Source organism: Ursus americanus, chromosome 10 (assembly GCF_024610735.1).
Source record: "Ursus americanus isolate L20-20 chromosome 10, mUrsAme1.1.p, whole genome shotgun sequence".
Taxonomy (NCBI): Eukaryota; Metazoa; Chordata; class Mammalia; order Carnivora; family Ursidae; genus Ursus; species Ursus americanus.
Genome location: NC_142136.1, coordinates 44,083,876 through 44,094,410, shown reverse-complemented (window position 1 = coordinate 44,094,410; position 10,535 = coordinate 44,083,876).

Here is a 10,535-nt window from a genome sequence, read left to right as displayed (position 1 = left end):
TACAGGAGACACTCAGGCTGGCCCTAACCTGGGTGTGATGAGCCGAGCTCTCAACCATGAATAGAGCGGAGACTGAGATTTTGGGAATACAAGGCCTGAAAAGAAAAAAGTCATTGCTCATGGAACAAGAAACTTGAGGGGTAGGGAAGGTCAATGGTCCAGCCGCCTTCCAACACTAGGAACGACATCCCATCACACCATCCCTGGAGTTGGTGGGACCCATGTTGTCTGTATGAGTCCGTCTATTCCCCGTGAGTTAGGGAATGTGCGTGCATCCTGTGGCAGGCAGAATGACAGCCTCTGCCTTCAGAGCTGTCCATGCCTAATCCCTGGAAACTGTGAACATATTCGGTGACACGGTAAAGGAGAATGAAGGTCACATGTCAGATCAGCAGGAGGCGGGTGAGACTCTCCTCGATGATGTGGGTGGGCCAGATGTCATCACAAAGAGCCTTAAAGGTAGAAGAGGGAAGCAGAGGATGTCAGTGATAGGGCAAGTCCTTCTTGTAGCACTGGGGGCTGTGAGGATGCAGGAAAGTGGCTGTGAGGCAGGAGATGCAGACAGCAGGAAAAGTCAAGGACAGATTCTCCCCTCAAACCTACAGAAGAAGCACAGCCCTGCCAATACCTTGATTTTAGCCAAGTGAGACCCGTTTTGAACTTGTAATCTACAGAAATGTAAGATAATAAATGTGTGCTGTTTTAAGCCACTGCATTTGTAATAATTTATTACAGTAGTCCTAGAGAACACCTCAAAAGGGACCTGCATTTGGAGACGCAGGGGCCCTCCCACCAGGGACAATTTGTCCAAAGTAGTGAATCTTTTTTTTTTTTTTCTAGTCCTTGAAGGAAGGACCTTTGCATCTTTAACCAAAAGCTAAAAGCTTCCCAGTTCCACGTTCCCTTAGGGCATACGCATTGCTTGTAACTGCAGGCATTCAAAAGTTCAGGTGAGTAGCGGAATGCTAAGGGAAGACCATCCCTTATTGGAAGTCAACAGGAAACGTACCTCAGAACTTCTCAGACCCCCACTTCAAAAGAAGAAAGAAACGTTAAGGAGTTTGTTAGGGATCTGAGTCGGCAGCATTAGGGAAAAAAAATTCAGAGACAAAATGTGTCCTGTATCTCAAGTTTACGTTTATTGTTCAAAGAAAAGCGGGGATCTTAGAAGACTGTCATCTTAGAGCACAATGTGTCGAGTTAAAGATGGAGTGGCAGTATTAATGGATTTGCCTTGCTTTAGTAGGTTTAAGGCAAATCCTTAACATTATTTTCCTGCCGTTTTCTAAATTAAATTTATAAGAAATATTATGTATCCTGCTGTGCAGAGTGAAAGCTGTATTCTTGTAAAGGGCTTATAATCATATTAAAAAGCTGGAGGGTAAAGTTTGTTCATGCCATCAAAGTCACAAAGTAAAAAATAGAGTTTTGCATTGTGCATTTTTATAATGGTAATACCTTTTGGGGTATGTAACACCACAAAGTGCCTCACTGATACTGTTTCGCTAATCCTCAGAACGTCCCCGGTGGGGAGGTATATTTTTATCTCCACTTTGCATATGGGAAAACTGAGGTACAGTGAGTGTCAGCAGTTTGTCTTGGCAGCACACCTTGCACAGAGACTCCAGGTTCTTAGCCCGAAGACGAGTCATACCATTCATCAGATGACAGTCCTCTTTCTAATCTACCTTTCTGCAGGTACAGAAATAGCTCCAGGAGGACTTTTGCATCACTCAAATTTTATCTTCAAGTTCCTCAAGAAAAAAAAATCCTATAAATAGATTTTGTTAATTCCACTACATCTGCTTAACATACTTCTGAACAGTTGGTGGGTTGGAGAGAAGGGTTCAGAGTGGGGGCATTTTTGCAAAGTTGGTAGGAAATGTGGATGCTCTGGGGAAAGCCAGCAGGGACACGGTTTAGAGAGGTGGGACAAGGCTTGTGGGTAAGCCAGAAGCTCTCCACAGGAGCTTGCCCGCCAGAAACCACGCATCTCCCCTCCATCCAGGAAATTCCAGGCTCTTTGGGAAGTCCCATTCCTGGGCACGGAAGTTATTCCCCTTTTCTGCTTTCTGCAATTTTGCCCTGGCTTTTCAGCTTCTGCTTACCACGCTTTCGGCCAACTGGTACACCCCAGGTTTGACCGTCTAGATAGAAACCTACAGTAGCTTAAGGTCTTTATCCCTGCCCTGTGCTCTTGCAGGAGAGGGAGGTTTAAAATCTTGTTCTCCCTGCTTGTTCTCTGGGTTGTGTGTCCCGTAGTGACACAGAAACCAAAGGCTCGAGTACCTTGCAGGCAACAGGTGAATAAAATGATGTTTGGAGCGCCCCCTATGGGTGAGCATTAGTCTCCATGTGTCGCTCCTGTGGCCTCATGAGAATTCAGGCCACCCCCGTTGTTACACAAGAGAAAATGTCATTTGTTCAAGGCCACTAAGGGGTGGGGCTGGGTTTCAGTCCCAGGTCTGACCGGACTTAACTACCTACTTTTAACTACCACACTATGTTCCCTCTGATATTCTGGGCTCTGAGTTTTCCAGGTAGTCTGTGACCCACCGGCTCTGCCAACCAGACACTGTCCTCCTGGCACATACGATGCGCTCAGCTTTGTGGGCCGTTTGTGTCTTTAGTATCCCACCATTGAGCCTGATAAGCATGCCCATGTCTATTTTAATTTAAGGGCTTCATATCCTCAACACCCTCCGTAAAATATTAGGATCATGGTTTCTAGGTATTTTCCTGGGAACTTATTTAAAACAAAAATGGTCCATTTTTTTTGGATAATTAACATTTTCTATTTCTTTCCTTCCTGTACCCATATGTTGTATGTGTCACTAGTGTGCTGCAAATGCTCAGTTGTTCTATGGTTTATTTATGCAGATAGTTAATTGACTGGGTGGACAGAAGCACATTCTAGAGCGAAGTTTCCATTCCAGGATTAAGGTTAACAATGGGAGACAAGGGGCTTATTCAGCCTGTTTTCCTCTTGGACAGCATAGATGGTCTTACACACTGTTGGTTCTTAGGGTATCTGCAGCCAATTGGAGTGTTTCCCAGACATGCCAGCAGAGCCCCAGTCATGTCCCCTCACTTCACACCATTCCAGTATGTGTGAATGGCTTCATGCTGCCAGCACCCAGGGCTCTAGAATATCCACTGGCCACGTGCCTGCTGAGCTTGAGCGGAGGGTAGGTCAGAAACACTGGGTCATTACCCTGGGAGCAGCCCTGACCAGTGATGAATTGTAAGGAGTGGATAAATAGCCCATCTTCTTAGCCTCTCAGGTAGAACCCTTCTGAGGCATTTTCTACACTATCTCCCATTGGCCCTTACGGGATTTAACTTTGTCACCCACAGAAGCAACCAGCTTACTAATGCACCCTATATTGGCTTCCTTCAGTTCCCTGTCTCGTTCTCTCTCTCCCTGCCAGTGCTTCCTGTGATAACCTCCCAAATAAATGCAGGGTCTGCTTTTGCGGGAATGCAACCTAACACACCCATGTTTCCTGGACTCTGTCTTCTCTTGTCATCTAAAACACTGACCCATTGAATCATACTTGGACTGGACCTTCCACACCATCCAGCTCCGTACAGACCTCAGGGTGGGGATCAGGGCAAGACGGCAGGACTCTGGCCACTTCAACTAGAGCAGTAGAAATTTCTCTGTTTTTATCTGTAATCTTCCATTTGAACTATGGGATCTAAACCTTAAATTGCTTGAAAACCATGGATCTAGGCCAACTTATTTCCCCATGCAGAATCCCATCTGTGTTAGTTTCCTATTGCTGCTGCAAGAAATTGCCACAACCTTAAAAACAACGGGAATGTACTCAGAGTTCTGGGGGCTGGAAGTCCAGAATCAAGGTGTCAGCAGGGTCAGGCTTACTCCCAAGTGCCGGTAGGAGTGTCTGTCATTGCCTCTCCCTGTTTCTCGTGGCTGCAGGTGTTCCCCGGTCCAGGACAGCACATCTGCCTCTATCTTCATGTGGCCTTTTCCACCGTGTTTGTATCTTCTCAGCCTTCATCCTTTATAAGAGCACTTCTCATTGGATTTAGGGTCCACCCCGATAATCCGAAATGATCTCATCTTCAGATTATTCGTTATATCTGCAGAGATCCTTTTTCCAGATCAGGTCTTATTCACATGTTTTTGGGGTTAGGACATATGTATATCTCCTGGGGAGCCATCATTCAACTCATGATATCTGTTATAGCATCTCTGGCCATCACAGCTCAAACTTGTAATGATCTGCAACTCCTTCCTCACAGGACCGGGTGATTCCATCTTTGCTAAACTCTAATGTCATCAGAAATATACTTCATATTGTACCCAATACTGTGGCCAAATCAACTCTGTAACTTTCGCCCGTCAGTCCTGCTTCTGCCTCTACAGATACCCAAGAGGCATTCAATTCTTCTCCAGTGAGACTAATGAATTAAGCTGAGCCTAAATATTATGGGTCAGAGAAATGTGCAAGTTTGCGAATTCAGGGCAATCTGGACAACTAATTCAACTTAATTTATCAATTATTATGTGTTTCCTTTGTGCGATGTGCAGTGGCAGATAGTGTAAAATATTCTAAAATGGATAAGAGTCCAGGATCTCTAGGAAGTTACCATCTAGCAGGGCAATGGGACAGGTTCATGCATGAGTGCGGTGTACAAGATTAGGCAAATAACTGTAACACAGGTAGAAGGAGATGGAGCTCATGAGAGAATTAACAAAGTACAGTGGGAGTTAGACGACAGAGGGCGTGCTTTGCCATTTCCTCCAATCAATTTTCAACCCCGGAGCCAAAATGAGTTTAAAACCAAACAAAACTGAACATGTCCTTCCAGGCTCAAAACAGAAAAAGTCAAACTCCTGGTATGGCCTCCAAAACTCCTCCTGATCAGGCCCCAGTCTGCCTCCCAGCCTTCTACACCTGTGCACACCTCCACATTCCTCCTTGCTTTCTGGACCAGCCCAGTGAGCTCACGATCAGTTCCTCAGACATGCCAAGCTCTGTTCTGTGCCACACCTGTCTTCCCAGTTGCTCCTTGAGCATGGAATTGTCTCACCCCTAATTCTTTGCTCATCTGTTTCTATCTTGGCCTCAAAGAAGGTTTTTGATTTTTGATTTAAATCAAGTCCCCTATCCTATTCTCTCAATGCACCTTGACTTTTCATCATACCATTCACTATCATTTGCAATCACACGCCTGGGTGTGCGATTATCTGTTTGACATGGTCCTTTGCCATTGGATGGTAAGCGTCATTAGGGCCGTTATTTCTTCCAATGTCCTCATGGCCCACCACGATGCCCGGACGAAGGATGGGCAATAAAGACAGAGTGATTCAGCAGTGAATGAATGAGAGTAACTGGATAAAAGTTTTCCTGAAGGAGGTGACCTTTGAGGAGAATTTTGAAGCAGTTATAGAGATGGGGCAGGAAAAAATATTCCAGGAAAGTGAAGAATGTATGAACGGCAAGTTCAGAGCTTACTATTTGGAAAGCGGCAAAAAACAGAGTTTGGTTTTAATATAAGGACATGTCTAAGGGAGAGATCAGCTAACTTTCTGGAAAGGACCAAATAGTAAATATTTTAGGTTTTGCTGGCCATATGGTCTCTTGTGACTATTTGGTTCTGCCACTGTAGTGTGAAAGCTGACAAAGTGAACGAGTGAGTATGCTTGTGTTCTAACAAAACATGACTTGCAAAACCAGCCGGTAGCCCAAATTTGGCTCATGGTTTGCAGATTGCTGACCCCTGGTTCAGGGAATAATGAGAGGGCTAGGGTTAATTGGAGGCTGGTCAGCACCCTTAATGCTAAACTGTGGAATTAATAACTTTCAAGACAGGTAATAGGGAGCCATAGCAAGTCTTTGGAAAAAGTGTGCGATCAAGTGATTCTTTGGTATCGTTAATCTGGTAGCATCCTCTGATGCAGTGAATCAGAAGAGATTAGAGACACGGAAAGAAGCACTTAAGAGGCCAGTGTAATAATCTCGGTAAGAGATTAGAGTTTTTCACCAGAAGAGATTGAAAGTAAAAAGGTGAGGAAAAATACAAATTAATTCTGTTTTCATCCTGGGTATTAGAAAATAGTATGAGACTGGTAGGGGAGAAACAGGGATAGGAGGAGGAGGAATAGCTCTGGTGTTGGAGGGAAATGGCCAACCGAGTTCCCAACATGTGAAGTTCAAGATGTGAGGAGGACCTACAGAGGATGAGAGAAAATTTCAGGCTTAGGTGAGGGATTTCTGCTGTGCGTGCAGACTTAGGTGAAAGGCTGAGACAGTGGACAGAGGGAGGGCAGAGCTTGGAGGTGATCTTCATTTAGACACTGAGTGAAAGAAGGAAAGCATTAGTAAGTGACCCGGGATAGCAGAGCGCCACGGGCAGCAAACAGAGTTTCGAGAAAAAAAAAAAGTGAAATCAGGCCCAAACAAATCCATCTCCAGAAAGCAAACAAGAACCAGTTCTGTTTCTGGGATTATTAAAACGTCTATCCACAACATGGTGCATTAACCAGAAATGAGGTACTAAAATTACAGTGAGCCTGGTCTTGGGGTTGGCACCGCCCTTTTCTACTCAAGAAACTGCATCACAGAGAACATGACACAGAAAAGAGACCTATTTGCTTTCTTCCCTAGGCAGAGTTCCATACTTCAAATGACCTGAAAAAATGCAATAATCCGTTCGTTCGGGTCTCTCTCTGAGACTCTACTGATGGGTGACTTATCAGAGCAGCCGAGGCCAGCACGGGGGCAGTCTCCGCACTGGCTTTCATGCCCCGATGCCAAAGCACATTGCCCATGGAAAACAACGGCTCATGGTTAACACCACCCTGTTGACATATAATAGGGGAGGGGACTGGTGGCGATGCCGGGGTAGAGTTCACTGCGGCCCGCAGCTGTCCTGTTGGAGCTGGTCCGCTCCGCGTTCTCGCGCTGTCCTCGCGTTCCAGGAAGAGTGTGCTCTTTAGAACGAAGGCTCCAAATCCTGTTCGGCCCTAGGTAAAACCAGGAGGGGAAAAGCCCATCCGGGAGGGCACTGAATAGGCTGATTTCACTGGGTTTTTTTACTTCCGCTCTGAGTCAAAGGCATTAGACCACAGATTCGTGTGGTTAGGCCAGCAGAGAAATTAGCGGAAGGAGGAGAGCGATGATCCCAAATAACCTTTCCTGGAAAGGGCCCAGTGTGTTCTCACCTGCTGATTTCTGCACTCTTTCCAAGTGCTCTTGAATCTGAACTACTGTTTATTAGTTTCTGTGGATTTTCTTTGTGGAAAGATTTACCGTTCTGCATTTCTGGGAAGAAAAAATAACTTTGGAGACATCTTTGGGGATTTTACAATCAGGAAGTAGAAAATCGTGTTTCAAAGTTGAAGCTAACAAGAGCTCATGCGGTAATAGATGGGATATGAGGCTCTGCGTCTGCGGAGTGAAGGGATGGAGGGAACAGGCAATCTGCCTGCTGCTGTTCTCTGTCACCAGAAAAGTTTCAGTTTCACCATCTGACAAGGAAGGGTTGCAGCCTGGAACATGTCATACTTCAAGTGAAAAACAACTGTTACCAATTCAGGTAACAATGCATCTGATTTTCACAAAGTCATCTGGCTACAGGATAATGAGTCAGTTATTTCTCTGAAATGACTTTCAATAGAGTTTCTCTGTGAATACATTTCAAATTTTAACAACACTACGGTGTTGCAAGTGTAAAAGCTACCAGGCCGTAAATTGAGCTGTGCTGGTCATTTGCCACTTACCCCTCCAGATCCATTTTCCAGCCTTGTCTGTGCTGCAGGAGGCTGACCTTTCGAAAACCTTTTCACCGGAGCTCCTTGTTCTCTGGCTTCCTGTTCGGTCCATCCAAAGGGAGGCACCAGCCTATCCCAGGACTGATTCCCTTGTCCCCTTTCTACTCCCTCCCTTCCCTGCCCAGATTTGGGTAGTGGCTATGTTCCGCCACCTGGCCCTTCTCGTGGGCTCCTTGCACAGGCTTTCTCCCTTTGCCGCTGCAGATTCAGGGATGCTAATGACATCCCGTAGCTTGCCCCTGGGGGCTCCCCCACCCCCTGCTCTTTTCTTCAGACCTGCCCATACCTCTGGAAGCAGTTCCTTCATTAACCTCTCTTCAGTGAAACCCTCTACAGGTGCCATCTGTTTTCTGACTGCTCCCAGAAGAAACAATAGCCATGTTTTAATGATACCATTTGTAAAATAATGTAAAGGGGAGTCTGGAAATAACTATGCATATCCTAGCCAAAATTTTAACAGGTGTATTGGGAAATTTGATAGAATAATTCTAAATTTCATCTGGAAGAAAAAAATAATATACTCAGGAAAATTCCGAAGGAAAAAAATGTCAAAAGTGATGACAGAGCTCTCAATTCAGCAGACATTACAATTGGTTATAAAACTTCACTAATTGAAACAAATGAACACTTGTGCAAGAAGACAGATCAGTTAGAACAGAGAGCCCACACAAGAAGATGCGGAAACACTACTCAGGAATATAGTTTATGGAAATGGCAATATTTCTGATCATCAGGGAAAATGATTATTTAATATAAGGTGTTAGGGTAACTGGTTAGCCATTTATTAAAAAAAAAAAAAAACGGATTCTCAACTTCATTACTTACATCCCAGCAAATTGCAAAGGGATCAAAGATTTAAGGGGGAAAAAAGACAATAAAAATACTAGAAGAACACATTTTAAACCTGTTTATAATCTTGAAACAAGTGTGTATAGGTGTTTCTAAGTATGTCAGGAAAATATAGGATAATAAAAGGTGCATTACTGTTAAGTAAAATACAGAATTCTGTATACTTAGAAAGAGGACATATATGAGGAAAAATTACCGACAGAACTTTAGTTACCAGCACTTATTGTGGAATAGCCTGAAATTTTTTTCTGCTGAAAACGACTAAAAATGTTGGATTAGAAAAACTTAATGCTCTTTCAATGTCTTGTCGAGCTGGGATAAAAATAAGGAGTCTGGGGAGGTTAAAGAGAAATTAAAGTAGGATCCTGTGAGCTACATAAGGACTAGAAGAGTTTTTGCTCTGGGGGTGTCTGCCAACCCTTTTGCCCTGGATCTTTTCTTTTTGCTGGTCATAGAGGGAAAAGGGGACAAGATAAAGCAAGGGCTGCATGGCCAGCTAAGGCTGCACCTTCACTGTAAGGATGTGTAAGAACCAAGACCTGTTGCGTGGAAGGCGAGAGCAAAGAGAGTTGCCTGTGACCATCTTGGTGCGGAATGGGAAGTCCATTGCCACTGAATGGAAAATCTTCCCCTGCGAATTTGCCAAACCGTTGGGGCTCTGTAATGGAGAGCTCTCCTTATCCATTGTAGTTGGTCCAAGAAACTTCATGCTGACAGAGGCACCAGGCAAGTGACAGGAGCAAGTGCAGATGCTCTCTGAGGGCATGAGAATTCAACCCAAGCCTCAAAGAATTCTCGGAGATAATGTTCCAAAGAAAATGAACTTAAAGGCCAAAATAAAGGAAATAAGTCACTAGAAGCAAGAGCCAGCAGATATACACTGGCAAGGTGTTTAGTATCAAAATTATCAGACACAAACTATAAAATAACATTTAATACATGTAGGTAAATACAAGAGAAGTTTGGAAATAAAGGAAGAAGAGGTTATTAAAAGCAACCAAACAGACTTGAAAAAGAAGCAAATGGATTTTTAACATGAGCCATATAATAGTTAATATTAAAAACTCAGTGGGTGGGTTAAATGGAAGATTAGACACAGCTGGGGAGAAATTAGTGTCCCGGAAGATAGAGTAGAAGAAATTATCCAGAGTGCCACACAGAGTGTCAACTAGGACATTTAAAAGCACCATTAAGAGACCTAGGAGATCGGCAGTTTCTTATAGATCTAATAGGAGTTCCAAAAGATTATGGAACAGAAAAGAAGCAATACTCAATGAGAAAATATCCCTAATTTTCCAGAATTGTGGAGATACCAAAGCTCAAATTCAGGAAATTCAGTGAATCTTACGGAGAATAAATAAAGACAAAGCCATACCTAGGTAAGTCACAGCGAAACTGTAGAACCCCGAAGATAAGTTTAAAACAATCAGAAAAGGAAGATTTCCTCTAAAAATCAACAGTTGGACCAACAACAGATATCTCAATAGGAACAATGTAACTTATGGAATAATATCACTGGGCTAAAAGAAAATAAGCGAATGTAAAATCTATCTTTTAAGAATGGGAGTGACATAAAGAAAACTTCTTAATTAAACAAAAATCAAAAGTGTTTACCACTCATAATCCCTTACTACAGGAAATTCTGAAAGTATATGCAAAATAATTCCAGAGGGGTACGATATAAAAAGGAAACAATAAGCAAAGATATTAGTAAATATATGATAAATGAAAAGAATGTGTAGAACAGTGGTAACAATGTCTAACATGGAGTTAAAGGAAAATCATAGTAAAAATACTGGACAATGTAAGCACGTAGTTTTGAAGGTTTAAAGAGTTACATTATTTGGAAAAAGTGTGAAATAATAGAAGAAAAAAATATACA